The sequence below is a fragment of the Arvicanthis niloticus genome, chromosome 1, assembly GCF_011762505.2.
Source record: "Arvicanthis niloticus isolate mArvNil1 chromosome 1, mArvNil1.pat.X, whole genome shotgun sequence".
In the NCBI taxonomy this organism is placed as follows: Eukaryota; Metazoa; Chordata; class Mammalia; order Rodentia; family Muridae; genus Arvicanthis; species Arvicanthis niloticus.
In genome coordinates, this window is record NC_047658.1 from 33,383,701 (window position 1) to 33,400,168 (window position 16,468).

The 16,468-nt window shown below is 36.9% G+C and overlaps 1 pseudogene; it reads left to right on the top strand.

Annotated features, from left to right (window-relative positions):
- The first annotated feature begins 14,943 nt into the window (after window positions 1-14,943).
- Window positions 14,944-15,050, top strand: LOC117700834 (U2 spliceosomal RNA; annotated as a pseudogene).
- Window positions 15,051-16,468: the final 1,418 nt, after the last annotated feature.

Sequence of the window (16,468 nt, forward strand, 5' to 3'; positions counted from 1 at the left end):
CAATGAGAAGGAGGGCTATTTCCACACAGCACCTGGATATCCATGTGTTCCTTGGTACTGCCCAGACCCCTAACATCCCCATGTTTTCCATTGGTAGTATTAGCCACAGACATTTACACTGAACCCTGTTACTACATTGCCACAGAAACACACATGACCCTCAGCAGAAGTTTGGGCAGATATGTTACCATAGTCTCAGGTGGAGAGGCTGGATACTCAAAATAGGCTATTCCTATCCACATTGGTATATCCAGTTCTGCTTCACTTAATAATGCTAAAACTGTTCTGATTCTCTTTCCCATCTGTCCACCACATATTTTCACATGGTATTGGCTCCCATTCCATGTTCCTACTCCACAGGAAAATGCTTCTCTTCTTCTGGACCCAATGGCAAGACTGACTCTTCCTAAGTTGTAATGGAGACAACCTAGAAACTGTTTACACAGTGGACTATAGACCAACTTCTGTTATTTTAATTAATATATGACATCTAGATTATTATTTATTTTCACAGACTTTTGAGTACATTGACATCTAAGGTAACTTCAGTGTGACAGCTAGAAAAACAGATATCTACTTCCTTAGCCAAAGGTAATCAACCACATCATTAGTCATTATTCAATTGGTTGACTAGCTACGTCTACCAGATTTCTTATCTAAAAGCCAGACAGATTTTTCTTAGTTACTGGCTTCATAAGAAAGTATTCACAAGTTCAGGTATAACATTTCACAGTGTAGCTTTCTCACACTTTCTTCTATGATTTCAGTATCCATTGACAAAATGCTTATATTGCTTTCCCTTGCTATGCCATGGGTAAATAGAGAATTCAAAGGTAACAATACCCAATGGAGTTCTGATAAATTATCCAATTGCTTACAAAACATTCTACCATACCATCTAACTTTTACAATCATCAGTTCAAACTTTAAATTTCCTTTGTTTATCTTCTACCTATAGTCTTAAATGGTATCTCATGCAAAGTCTACAAAATTAGATATCAGTTACAAAAATAAATTTCTTTTGGTTACCTTTTAACATTTGAATGAAAGGTGTTTCTTGTGCTAAACTATATAATCAATCATCATATATATAACATAATCAAATTGAGTTCCCTTTAATTGATATATATATATCTCCTAGACAGAAATAAATGTGCTTCTTGCTCCTTCTGCTTCATGGAAGTTTTTTGTCTTTGCTAAGCTCACCTTACAGAGTATTTATGCTGTTAACAACTTTGTCTCTTTTGTAAACTCATACAGGAAACTTTATAAGATCTACCACGTAGGGACCAAATAAACTCCATCTTGATAAATATAACTGCCATTGGCTAGCCAAAGTTAATACATATTACCTATTCCAGATAGTGGCATTTTTTTCTCTTGTTCCCAGAGAGGAGGACTCATCTTAAGCCAACCACAAAGACCTAAGGGTTTCAAGAGTACATGTAAGAAAAATTTTCCTAGCAATTGAGCATAACTGATTTCTCTATGTCATATAAATGTTTCAGCATCTTATCAAGGCCCTGGGATTACTCAAAATCTATATCCAGGACAGCTACAAATGTTACAACCTGTTCTCAGAGACACAAATTCTTCTACTGGACCTGGTCCTACTACCCACAAATGAGTATATAGATGCTGGACAGCAAGAAAACAGAAAATACTCTTAAGACTGCACCAACATCTCCATTCCTATTTTCTTATGTTTCCCAGAGACATGTTGCCCGAAAGTCAGTAGGAAAAAGGTTACTATGACCCAATACTGTTTCGCTAAATCCTCTTTCTATTTTCTCATGTTTTGAAGAACATTAGCATTCCTTCTATGCTCTGCTCAACAGTTATTTGGTAAAAGCCAGTCAAGAAATCCTGGCTTGCTATAAAAGATGCTGTTTGGCTCCTCCTCTCTCTGTCTACCCCATTCTCTGTCTCTATCTGACTTTCTTCTCTTCCTGAAACCTTTCTTCTTCTTTTCACTTTCTCCTCCCCTATCTTTCTCCATGGTCTATGGTTAGCCACTCCTCCTTTGTCTCTTGTTTTTGTCTCTATCTTTTGTCTCTCTGTCTTTGTCTCTCTGCCTCTTTGTCTCTCTCTCTTTTTGTATCTCTCTCTGTATGTGTGTGTTTGTATTTCTCTGCCTTTATTCCCTTTAAACTCCCCTTCTGTTCTCATTTCCTTAAATATACTATATTCTATACCTTACCAGATGTACTCAGTGGGAAAGAATGTTACAGCATTGGATTACCAAGGCACTTCTCCCACCTCACCATACTCTGCTGAATTAAACATATCTTGTACTTTTCATAAAATACAACACTTTTGGCAATACAGGAACATGAATGTCTAGAGAAGTACAGTCAGCATTGGAACAATTTGCAAGGCTGGGATACTAAGACTGTCTGATTTGAAGTACTATGTGATGGCGACTCAGGCTAGTAAGCAGTGGTAGGAGCCCTGTGGAAGTTCCATTAGTAGCATCTGGTTTATCACTGAATAATTTTGCTAATTCTTTCCAAATGTACAGGAAAAGACATTGCATATTCATTATTACAAGAAACATAGAAATCAATAGAGTAAGAAGTTGTAACCTAGGGGACCCAGAGAGACAAAACAGAGTGTTCTGGTATGGAGTTGTTCCCTAAGTAATAAAGGGCTCTTTCCAAGTTATATCTTTAATTTTTTCGTCTACCTGGCCAGACCGGTTTATATAGTAACAGTATTCTTTTTGAGAGCAAGACAAATGACCTCCAGGTCTCACACAATGATAGATGTTCAATATCCCTTTGCATGGTGGTTGGAATTATTCTGACAACTTTAGTGGCTATGTCTTGACCTCAGATGGCTTAGTAGACAGTCTACCTCAATCTCAGCAAATATTTACTCGGATAACAGACATCTTTTAAGAATTGACTTTGGCTCTATATTTACTCTAAAATCAGTTCCTTATTCTGATTTCAGTTATCCTACAAAATTGAAGGGCTCTCAACCTGCTAATTGCTGAAAAGGAAGGGATTTGGTAAATTTGAGTTGGCACAAAAATAGAGATTTTCTGTGGCTCATAAGTTTTTTGAAATTGATATATTAGTACATGCTGATGAAGGGAAGGACAGTATTTATTTAACAGGCAGTCACTTGATATGTCCAGAGACTAAAGAGACAGTGGAGGTGATATGGGACCAAGACTGGAAAAAATATCTCACAGCTTGAAATAAGACTAAAATCATAAAACACACCTTATTGAATGAGAGTTCTGTTTACAGAAAAATAATTTTCTTGGTGATCAATTTTAGTTAGGAGATAGTCCTTTGTCATTTTTCAAGTCCCTGCCCATTAAAGCCTCTATTTGCAATCAAGAGTAAGATTCTGGTCTTATACAAACTCTTTGTAACCCTCATTCACTTGATGCAAATCCTTGCCTTTGTCTCTCCCCTTCTCTTTATATCATTTTAACCTTAAATCATCAATGCTCTTATCTTATTTCAATTATCTCATTTATTCCCAGTATAAGAAGAACATCAAGAAGTCAGTGAAGACTACTCCAAACCCTAAATTAGGGGGGACAGCCAGCTGGAAATTCTGAAATGCATTCAAATATAGAAATCTTTAAATTGGACAACCATGGACTCGGTCATTTTTCCCACAAATCCTAGGATTAACCATGAGGAAACAGAGAAAATAGTTTTGAGGTTATAGAACTTAGAGTTTTGGGTTACATGTGTGAGGAAAACAGCCACCAACAGCAACTCCTTAAAAAAGCACAAAGGAAGCATGAAGTTACATCCAGTGGCCCAATTTTACTGACAAAGTTGTGGAGGAGACTCTGAGATTCTTATAAAATAAAATGGGCTTCCCAAAGTCTGAATTAAGACACCAGAGTGAGTACCAGGACAGTCAGGGCTTCACAGAGAAACTTTCTTTTCAAAAGTCAAGAAAGGGTGTGGGATCTCACACAATGAACATTTAGATGCTTTCAGACTGTTGAGTAGTCTCTGCTATATTATCTAGAAGGGTACCACCTGCTTGTTCCAAAAATCTAAACATTACAAATATCCCTTGCCCTCACAGACCAGATTTCAATGTATTGACAAAGATCTGTCCCATAGTCCTTTGGGCCCATCATTTATTTCATGTATCCCAAATGGTGAAATTCACCATGGGAGACTTCTTGAGGATATATGCCATTTCCTATTTCAGAATAATGGTACTTACGGCTACAATGTGGGCACCTACCCCAGGAGAGATTGTCAGTATAGGCTTGGTTTGTTTGGTCTTAAAAAAGACAAAGATATTTGGGGTTGCCACTTTTATTGAAGTGGGGCTGTTCTTTTCCACAGTTGCAAAAACAGGTTGCTTGTGGATCAAAGGTATAGAAATTCCATTGGGATATCCAGAATCTAGACAGAAAGAACAGTCAGGCAATCTACTATTTTTGGTGGCATATGTTTAGAATTTCTACACTTGTCATGCTCCTTTTGGCTGGAATGTTGGAAGAATATGGATAGCCCCAGCTGTAACATGATAAAGGAAGCCAGACTCAGTAATGATGTTTAGGTAACAGAGCTTAACCTTCAGAGGGCTTATAGTTTAGAATATTTGCTTATCAGATAAGGGTTCAGGAGCCCATCTTAATTGTTGTCCCTTATCATTCATTATCTTTAAAAAAAAAAAGAATAGAATGAATTGTCCAAAGAAATGAATGAATTGCTCTTCTCAGTGTGGCAATAGGTAAGCATTGATACATGTGAAATTTTAATGACAGTCTCGATAAATGAGTCTAAAAAATTTCATTCATTAGCTTTTAAAATCATTTTTGAGTATTTTGTTACATAGGGAATGTGGATACCATAACACATTGAAGACATAGTGATTTTAGAAATGAATGCCTGGCCCTTATCTGATTTTGTGGACCTAGGAAGTCTAAATTTGTATAAGGTATACATGAGGTGCAAACAAAATACTTATACAGTCCACACTGTAGTAAGGAAGTGTTTCTATGAATCCTAAGAAACTGTATACCATAATAAGACAATATTATTGTAATAGTGCCTTTGGAAAAGAGAGACATCTGTAAAATACTTCTCAGTCCTCCCCAGAAAAAAAAAACTACCTTATAAATTTTGTTATTTAAATGAATAAATGGTCACAAGCCCCATGTGGGAAGGTTGGAGTGCAGATGGATAATATCTGAGTAATACTCTTAGGGTGACAAAATGGCTAGGTGTAACAAAAAGATTTTAAAAAGTCAGAAGGAGAGGTTGTTCCTCAGTATGACAGATATGTGCCTAGCTGTCAAGAAGGTTTTTGCATATCAGTTAGGAAGATTCTACCTGTTCTGTATAAGAAATCAGCCCTGAGGACTCAGGACTGCTCTCAGAGTTTGTGGAGGCTGTTTTGGAGACTCAGAGTAGGTAGAAATTAGTCTCAAAGGGTTCAGAAAAAGAACAGAGTAAAGGGGGTAAAAATATTAAAATTTAGTATGCGACTATGACATACCCCACTTGATAGGAGTCAGTGAACTCATAACTATAAATATAATATAGTTAAGCAGTAACAGAGGGGAAATATAAAATTGTGGATTTCTGTAGATAAGAGTTTCATGTGCGTTTAGGCAAGAATGGGTGTGATTAGTCATTTTTGGAAGGAGAGTTGCATGGTTAATTGAAGCCTTAAATGGTACCTGTGTCAGTTGCCATGGCCACCGTTCAGAAATTTCTCTGTCAGTCCAACACCTGAGTCACAGCCCAGTAAAAGATGCAAACCCTGATCCATAGACGTATAGTTTTTTCTCTTCTTTACATCTTTCCTCTCTGAATTACCGTCAGAGTCTGCTCTATTAATAAAGCCTTCCATGTGAGTCCTGTGCTGTCTTGACATGATTTGTCCTGGAAGGCACTGTTATTCTAACATTGTAGTCTTACTAAAAGGAGTAATGGAGTTGTGTAGAGGGCAGAAACAAATTGAGATATTGGGGTTTTCTAGGAAGATAATATGAAGAACATGAAGTGTTGAGTGGGAAAAGAATGAAGAAATTGCTGTGTGATAGAAATTCCTTGAGCCAGTATAGTGAGAAAAAAGAGAAAGATCAAACAAAATGAGCTTAGAAGCATCCTGGGACAGTAGGCAGGCTGCAGCTAGTACTTGTATTCAAAGCTTATATCCTGTAACTGTTGTATCTAGCAATGTAAAAATGTAGTAAATGGGGGCAAGGGTGGTCCTATCAATTGGCCCAACAACTCTAGAGCCATTCCAGCCATTTCCTATTTTTTTATTATTGTATAGATTTGTGAGTGTCAGGAAGAAAATTAGCAGGGGCATCTCGAAGTGAAATAAATCAAGTGTACCATGTTAAGGGTGTTTGTGTAAAGGTTCAGTTAGGTAAAATCCCAGAAAGGAGGTAAGATGTCAGTTATTTACAAAGCTATGAAAGAGAAATGCTAGACTTTGGTGCCTGCACACAAAACCTGTCACACTTTATGATGACATGTTTGCTATTGGATAGAAGCCTAGCATTTTTGAGCTATGAGGGACTCTACCACAAGCTGATTGACACACACACACACACACACACACACACACACACACACATATATATATATATATATACATATATATATATATATATATATATATATATATATATATATATATATATATATATATATATGTCAAACCATTGGACTGAGGTCAGGGACCCCTATAAAACACTTAGGGGAAGGATCAAAGAAGCTGAAAGGGATTTAAATAGTAAAGGAAGAACAAAACTATCAATTAATGAAGACCCCTCAGAGCTTCCAGAACCTAAGCCACCAGCCAAAGTGCATATTTGGGCTCAATCTTGGACACCAGCACATATGATGTAGCAAAGGAACTGCCTTTTCTGGTCTTAGTGTGAGGCGTTGCTCCTAATCCTAGAGACACTTAATGCACAGGACGAAAGATGTTAGGAGTGCAGGGTGAGATGGTGGTAATGGGTGGGTGCCAGAGCAATCTCTCAGAGCCAAAGAGGAGCATGGGTGAGATGTAGGACTCTAGGATCTGGGACTGGGAAAGAGGGCAACTTTTAGAATATTAATAAATTAAACAAAGAAAGAAATGTTAAATTGGCCTTGTCATAATTTTCAATCGATGTCTTTTGTACATCTCACACTAAGAATTAAGTAAGGGAGTGGTAACAGTTTTATGTGAGGATATATATATATATATATATATATATATATGAATGACTGAAATTAAAAGACATTCCTAATATTAACTGTTTTATCACAAATCCAAAATTTGTTTCAATAATCTACTTCATTTTTTCATAAAATAAGGAAATTCCTACCATATGAGAATTCATAAATTGAAGACTCATTCTTACTATCCACATATAATAATAAGCATAATACATAAATAATGGAAATTTGAAAACATAAAATACACTCTATAATTTTCATTCAAATACAACTCTGTTAAAGACTTTTTATTCACTTTATGCACAATGTCTACATCTACACAGATCTCATACTGTAGAGCTGGGGATTTATTTAGAAAGATTTCATGATTGTGTACTTTCCTTTCTTATAGGGCTGAATAATATTTTAGGCTGTGATAAGGTTGTGGGGGGGTGTTTAAGAAAATAGAATTTGTCATTCACTAAGAATAACCGTTTTAAGACTTCTCTCTGCCTTTCTTATAATCCCCTCTTACAAAATATATATTAGGGTTTATGGAATGAAATATTTACGTAGTATGTATTTCTCCTTTAGTATTAGATTGCTGATCTACCAAGTGGCATGATATGATAAAATATGTTTTAGAAAACTTTCTCTCGGCATATTATATTTAGGCCATGATGGGCATAGCTGGGAGAGGAGGTCATTGGTAACTTGAAGGCTGAGCACTGAGTGGGGGGGGGGAAATCTGAGGGTGGGGAGGGAGATTGGGGGGTAGGTGGGTAAACACCCTCATAGAATCAGGAGGACGGGGGATGGGATAAAGGGTTCCTGGGTGGCGGGGGGAATGTGGTAAGGGGATAAAATTTGAAATGTAAATATTATATCCAATAAAAGAGGGAAAAAAAGGAAAGCTGTTAGAAACAACATTCTTAATAAAATGTCAGTCCTCTTAAAAAATACTATATTGATACTAAAATTTGTTTTGAGAATTGTATATTGCAGAATGATCAGCCTTCTTGTATCTACTCAACAAGCAAGCTGGGCAGACCTGCTCAAACCTCTGAGGTCCAGAAATTCCATCTGGAGGCAGTGAAGACACAGCATCAGAGGCTTGTCAATTTGCTCTTCCCCCTACTCCTCTTCTAATATCTCAATGCCCATAATCAGCTTGAAGAGGCTAATGAAGAGTCAGCGCCCCTATTCCTTAGGCTTGGGGACTAAGGTGGTAAATGTTGGGCTGTCTTTCTAGGGAAAAGTAGTGGTTTTGTTGAATAGAGAGGATTAGCTAGGGTTTATTGCATAGACATAACCTATTAGTAGAAATCTGTATAATTAGTATCAAGATGAAGATATAAATTCTTAAATGGCACTAATTTATTTTGATTACAAATTTTAAGGTTTCCATTAGTATGAGCTTCTTATTGATATAAGAGTGAGGTGAATATTGTTACTCTCATAGGCATTGTAGCAGTATAACACATTTAGGAATACAAGGCTTAGACGCAGTCCTTCTTTAACTTTTTTTAACTGATTTGAGATGGTCAGCCTGTGAGTTAAGGAACTATAGCAAATTCATGGCTTGGAGTTTATTTTTAGGCTGTTTTCTATGTTTTATTTAGAAATAGCTGAGTGGAGTTAACAGGCAACAGTCCAGATTACCTTACATGGATAGTTGGCTTTCAAAACATCAGAAATCCACAGAATTGACATGACAAACATTTCTGTATTAATGTTCATTTTGATTAGAGACCTGTCTGCTCCTGACAGCTTCATATATTGAATTCTAAGAAGAAACTGAGCATCTTTGGAGTTACTCCAGTTGTGGTGAGACAGCCACTAGGCAAGAATTGCCTTATTCCTTCTACAGACAAATTACTGTCCAGAAAAGGACACACTTGCAGAATAGTCGACTGATTATATCTGCCTAGACAGAGTAATCAGCCCTTAACAATTCTGCAGCACTAAGGTCTGTCAGATGATCCTGGGCCAGAAGGCAGAAGAACAGATGCTCCAACGTTTTGAAGTAGAGCGAGTGTCCAGGTGTTCAGAGGTCTCTATAAATTGGCTAAGGTTTAGAAGCTATGCTTTGTGCTTCCCACAATTATAGTTAACTCAGTCATTCTGGATTGCTGACAGGGATGAAAACTTATAGCCTCATAGCCAATCCTGGCTATTTACCTTGAGAGAAAAGATTTGAGTGGATGGTCGGCAGCTGACATTCATCCTAAAGCCAGGTTCAGAACTAAATGTTTTAGTTAGGATAGACGACAGAGGTGCTGGTTAGTCAACAAAATGATGGACTGGGTATTAGGACTATCTTGTATCTCACTGGTACAAATCGGCATAATTATACTCTAATTGTGTTTTGAGAGAAAAGTTTCATTTTAACAGGAAGGGTGATATGTAGGAGGAGCTAAGGTGGGAGGAGTACTGAGAGGAAGAGAAGGAGAAAGAAGAGAAGAAGAAGGAGAGGAGAAGCTAGGTGATGAAAGAGAGAAAGAGGGGGGAGACAGGGTGGCAGATGTTCATGTATTTCCCCAGTCAAAGATAGTTGATATATCTAGGTTGGGTAGTGGGTTACACCTCTGATTGAGAAATACCAAACTTATAAAGCCTATGATTAACATTTTTTTTTAAAAAAAAATGTATAAATGCAAAAAGGAAAAGGTGGCATGGAATAGGGCTTTTCTAAGGGGGGGAATGGGGAACGGGGATGGCATATAATGTGTAAAATATATCTAATAAAAAATTTTAAAAAAGGAAAACTTTCTCTCAGCATATTATATTTAGTCACTTGGTGTCAAATATATATATATATATATATATATATATATATATATATATATATATATGAGTGTGCGTGTGTGTGCGCATGCACACGTTTGTATGTGTGCATGTGTGTTTGTAAATATATATTTAGGCTCAATGTAATCACAATTTAATGATGAGGAAATTCCAAATAAGATCAGTACACAAACCTTGAGAGTTTCTTATTTTCTGCCTTTTTAAACTACATCAAATTGGTCCATCCAAGCACCCATCTCTTTGAGCCGATCCAAATGTCTAAGCTTCTACTGAAATTAGGTCCTTGTTTCAAGTTTTCCATGCCATGCAGTAGAGTTCCACCTGTTCATGAAGAACAGTATAGCAACTCCTGCATAGACAACATCAACATGAGAAGGTTTGAATTTGTGGTTTTCTTGTATAAAGCTACTTCAATTAAGAAGTTATAAATTGTGTGTGTGTGTGTGTGTGTGTGTGTGTGTGTGTGTTTGTGTGATCCAAATGAAACCACTAAATAATTCATCTTAAAAGAACATTACTTTTCAATAAACAAAGCTTCTAATACTGGAATTACTTTACATTTAATCATTTAATTGAGTTATGGGCCAAGAAGATCATCATAAATGAATTTTATTTATGATTTCTAAACTACCCAAGCTGTTGCCAAGACTATAGAGTTCTCTCCCCAAACCGACAGCTGATGACAGTACTTAGTTTTTTCTGCAGGATACTGAGGGAGCATTGTGGCTGCCAGAGCAATGAGTGAGACATGCTGATGCCTATACAAAGAATGATGCTGACCTGGGATCTTGCTGAGTGGCCTGAGAGTGGTGACTATGAAACTGTATCAGACAAATGTTTCTGACCCACCTTTCTTTATCTCTACCCCTGATGGGACAAACTGCCTTCCATCAAGTTTTAAGATTTGTTGAACAATGAACCAAAAAGAGAAGTTATAATGACCCTTATAATTTTCTTAAATGTGACAAGTTATTTGGACTCAACCGTGTACCGGTATTGAAATCAATCCAATATGAGTAATAACAATCTTCATGTGGATGTTTGGCTCTGGACATTTTCAGAGACATATTTGGACGTTAGCTACAGTTCTCTATGATGCTATGTTAGCAAGAGATTATGTTGGGACAGGATCTGGATTTCAAACAAGTGTTAGTACATGTGTTAAGGCTCTTTTAAGTGTCAAGTTAAAATTACTTTTGTTTCTTCTACATTATTTAATGTAAGTTTAACTAATTTTAAACTTTCTAATTTTGTTGAAATTTGGCATGTCACTTATAGAGGTCTATCAATCAGGTTATGTTATATTGCCCTGAGTATCACAGAACCTTGGTCTTCTGAAAAAGCTTCCAAGTACTGGAATAAGTGAGTCAGGCTTTAAGCAGTAGCAAGAGGTTAGTGATCATGATCATTGTTAGAATAACAGCTTTAAACACATTAGTTGCCAGCAATATTGGTTCTACAATTGTTTTGACAGAAGAAGTTAAAACAGCTACATTATTAACCATTTAACAAAAATTTTATTAATGTGTTGAGTATATAAGAATATTTAGATAGATATTTGGAACAATGGATTGATGCTCTTTATCTTATTCACATTATTGGAAGGAGTTTCAGAGTTTAAGAGTAAGGAGACTTCTTGAGTGTCATGCTAAATACCATTGGATTCATGTTAGTTTTAAAATTTACAGTGTCAGTCATTATAATTAGAAAAATGTTTAAAGATATTTGCAGTGTATTTGGCATAATTCTAACAACTCTCTGGATGTTTTACGTTTTCATAGTCAGCTTATGAATTAAAGGACGGTGCTTTGATGGGTGTAGATGAAGCAGATACTGGTGATAAATTCCCCTTGGCCTAAGGTCAGTATTTTTATTGTGGTCAAGCTTCAAGAGTGTCATATATTTTGTCCTGAGAATACTTGTATTCCTGCCCATCATGGTAAAGCTTGTCTTTTGCAATATAACATGTCTGCAATACATGTTTGAAACTGACAACAATCCTCCAGAAATAGTTATTAACTTTACAGGATGGCAAGTCCTGCAAAGGATAGGCAAGATTCTGCAAAGAGAATTACCAACCTAAGACATAAGTTCATTGGTTTGATAAAGCATATTCCATGATGGGTAAATAATGCAGTCTTTACAGAATGACTTAAGACAGTCTCAGTCTTGTTAAAGAAAAAAGGGGGAGAGAAGCAGAGAGCTTTTGTGGCTGGTTGGTAAGAATCTGACATGAGCCAAGGAGAAGTAAATGGGCTGCTAGACATGTGAAATGTAAATGAATAACATATCCAATTAAAAAGAAGAAAAAAAAATTTCATGAAAATGGAGATATCAACTCAGTGCCTGCATTAAACTTACACTACTTCATTCCAGGGTATTTGATAATGTACTGTGTCATCACATATACTATGATTTTCATTCAAGGGAACTCACACAGGGAAGGAACACTGAGGTAGCAAATGAATCAGAAGCCATGGATGAATGTGTCTACTTGCTTGCTTCTTCTGGCTTGCATTCTTAAAGAATCCAGGACTAATAGCCCAAGCATGGTGCCACCCAAAATGTGCCATGTCTTAATTTTTTCTCATGGAGGCATTTCTTCAATGGATGCTTTTTTCTCTGTGAAAACTCCAGCTTGTGTCAAATTGGCATACAAAACAAGACAGTACAATTCGGTCCTTGTCAATTTGACACACAGACACATGACTATTAAGCATCAATCCTAATTTTTTATTTACCGCCTAGATCTAAATAACTTTAAAATTCTCAAAGTTTTATGAATTCTTACATATTAAAATTTCAGTCACTTTAAAATGTCAAAATTCTTTTGAAATTCAAACTCTTTTTCTAATTCAGTCTTTTAACTGTGTATTCCTATAAAATACTTTTTAACTTCAAAAGTGAAAAATATTAGGGCATAGTCACAATCAAAAGCAAAATCAAACTCTAACTGTCCAATGTTGTAAATCCACTCAGGATATTCTGATCTCTTCCATGGCCTTGGGTCTCTTCTTCAGTTCTGCCCTTTGTAGCATACACCTTGATCTTCTAAGTCCATCCACTTATACTCAACTGCTGCTATTGTCCTCGCTTGTCATCTCATGGTACTAGCATCTCCAAAACTCTGCTGTCTTTTGCTACAACTGAACTACACTTTCAGAAATAGCATCTCACATGCTCTTTTTAGGGGGCTAAGCCTAAAATTCTCCTTGAAACCCCCATTATCTAGATGCAAATCCTTGCCTTTGTCTTTCCCCTTAACTTTGTATCATTTTAACAAAGAATTATCAATACTCTCAACTTATCTCTATTCTCTTACTGATCTCCACTATAAAAACAAACTTTAAAAAGCCAGTGGAGACTTCTCCACACCCTGAATTAGAGGAAACAACCAGCTGGCCATCCCGAAATTCACTGAAATACAGCTTACTTTAATTTGGACAATCATAGAATCAGGCATTTCCCCCCAAATTATAGGATTAACCATAATAAAAAAGAGAAAATTGTTTGTGGTTATGAAACTTAGAGTTTAGGGTTACATGTGTGAGGGGAATAGCCACCACTAGCAACTCTTCAAAGGTATGTTAAGCATAAATTTCCATCAACTGTCTCAATGTTACTATCAAAGGAGTGGAGTGGCAAAGACTCAGGGATTCATATAAAGTAGCCTTTTCAAGGGGTGTATTAAGAATAGGACAGTCAGGGGTCTACAGAGACACACTCTTTTGAAAAGCAAAAAAAAAAAGGAATAGGCTTTCACAGGCTGGACTGTATAATGCTTTCAGACTGTTGAGTAGTCTCTACTATATTATCTAGAAAAGTATGACATGCTACTTTAAACATCTAAACAATATTACTAACCCTCACCCTCCAAGACTGCCCTCAAAATATGAGCAAAGATCTGTCCCACAGGCCCTTGGTTCCATCTTTTACTCCAGGCATCATAAATGTTGAATGTAACCAAATCTGGAAAAAGCTCATGGAAGAATTCTTGAGGTTGTATGCCATTCCCTAGATCAGAATAATTGTAGGTAAACAAAGATAGTCCCACCTGTAGGGTGAGAAAGGAAGCCAAACTTAGAAATGAGGTATAGGTAAAAGAGGTTAGCTATAAGAGGTTCCATAGACAAGGAGCTGTGCTTATCAGATAAAGGATCAGGAACCCATCTGAGTAGTTGTCCCTTATTATTTATTAAAAAGGGATAGAATGACTTGCCCCAAGAAATTCCTCTTCTCAGTGTGGCATAAGGCAATAGCTGATTCATGTAAAACTAAATGACTGTTTTGATAAATGAGTCTTAGTAATTCCATTCATTAGATTTTTTACCTTTCCTGAATAATTTGTTACATATGTAACATGGACACCATAGAACTTAGAAGATACCGTGATTTTAAAAATGGATGCAGGGTCGTTATCTGATTCTATGTACCTAGGAAGTCTAAATCTGTGCAATACATTCATGAGGTGGGATCAAACAACTTATGTAGTCTAAGTTGTAATAGACAATATTTCTACCAATCCTAAGAAAGTATATACCATAAAAGAAAGCTATTACTATACTAGTGCTTTTGGTTAGGAGAGACATCTCTTGGTGCTACCCAGGAAAACTAACCTAGAAATGGTGTGACTGAAATGTATTAGGGGTCATAAGCCCTGTGTGGGAAGGTTGGAGTGTAGGTGGATAACTATTGGGTGATACCCTTAGGAGGACAAAAAAGCTGGGTGGAGGAAGATAGGTTGAATAAACAGGATAAATTGTGCCTCAATATAAAAACATATGTGACTAGTTCCCAAGAAGGACTTGCATGATAGTTAGGGAGATATTACCTGTCCTGTACAAGAAACCAGCCCTGAGGTCTCAGGACAGCTCTCAGAGCTTAGAGGGGCAGTTTTGGGGACTGAACGCATTTAAGAATTATCCTTAAAGGGCCCAGAAGTAGAACAGTGTAAAGGGGGTATTGAAATATTGGTAGGAGACAGTGAGCTTCTCGGCCTTTTGGCTAAGATCAAGTGTAGTATCTGTTCTTATCAGTTTAACTATAAATCTAGAATAGTTAAGATTTTACAGAGGGGAAAGAGAAATTTTTGGATATCTGTAGATAAGAGTTTTATGAGCTTCTAGGCAGGAGTGGTTATGGTAGTAGTCTTGGGAAGGAGAGTAGCGAGGTTAACTAGAGGCTTAAATGTCATCTGTTTGGGAAGGTAAGAACTGTCAAGAATCTTTAGGTGTTTAGGGCCATTGTTTACAGATGTGCCTGTGGGATGTGATAACTAATCTCCTGACAAATGAAAACAAAATGCTGTAGGTTATGAATATAGAAATATTGACTTGCCTCTTTAGTAGCTCTCTCAGCAAAAATCATTTCCCAAAGTTATATCATTAGTAGGGGTCTGGACATGCTGGTAGTGACTTACTGCCACCTACTTAGAAAAACACAAGGCTTGAGAAACTTTAGAATTACAGGCTCATTGACAATAGATGTGTTGTATTGAACTTCTATCTATAAGCCAAGTATAATCAAGATGTCAGTGTAAGAGGAAATTATTAATTCCAGTTGATGAGATTTGGAAGTGCTGCTAGGCAGAAATGGTGAGTATAATTGTTAGCATCAGGTGCATCTGTGGGCATCCAGAAACTATGTACAGCTTGCTACCAGAAACAGCAAAGATTTCATCTCTAGGCAATAGCTCTGCTCCTGTGTCTGTTGCCATAGCTACCCTCCACACATCCCTCTGGGCATGTGTCACCACAATCACAGCCCAGATAAAAGATGCAAACCCTGATCCATAGACCCATAGTTTTTTTCTCTCCTTCCAATATTTTGTCCCTCAATCCTTCTCAGAGTCTCCTCTGTTAATAAAGCTGCTCAAGGGAGACCTGTGCTGGCTTGTCATGATTTGTCCTGGAAGGCACTGTTTATTCTAACAGTAGTACCCTTTAAGAGTAATGGAGTAGAGTAGAGGGCAGAAACAAATTGAGATATTGAGATTTTATAGGAAAGTAATATGAAGAACATGAAGTTTAGAAAGAGGACGGAATAGAGAACTGCTGTGTGATAGTAAATCCTTGAGCCAGTATAGTGAGAACAAAGAGAATGATTAAACAAACATAAGCTTAGAAGCTTCTTCATTCAGTGAGGGAGGCTGCAGCTGGTACTTGCAAGCAAAGCTATGTCTTTAGCTACCAATGTAGAAAGGTAGTTAACAGGGGCAAGGATAGGTCCTCTCAATTGACCCAACAACTCTAGAGCCACTCCCTAATTTTCAGTAGTGTGTAGAGTAAATGATTGCTCAAAGTCAGGAAGATAAAAAGTGGGGCCATCTCAAAGTGAAAGAAAGCAAGTATATGAGATTAAGGAAGGGGTGTACAGAGGCTCAGTCAGGGGTTTTGTGTCAAAACAGGATTACTGAGTTATAACCTGTTTGACATGGTTAAAACTCAGAACTTGTTGTTAGTCATTATAAGTCTGTGTTTAGTTAATCTTAAATTATGTGGCATGATTCC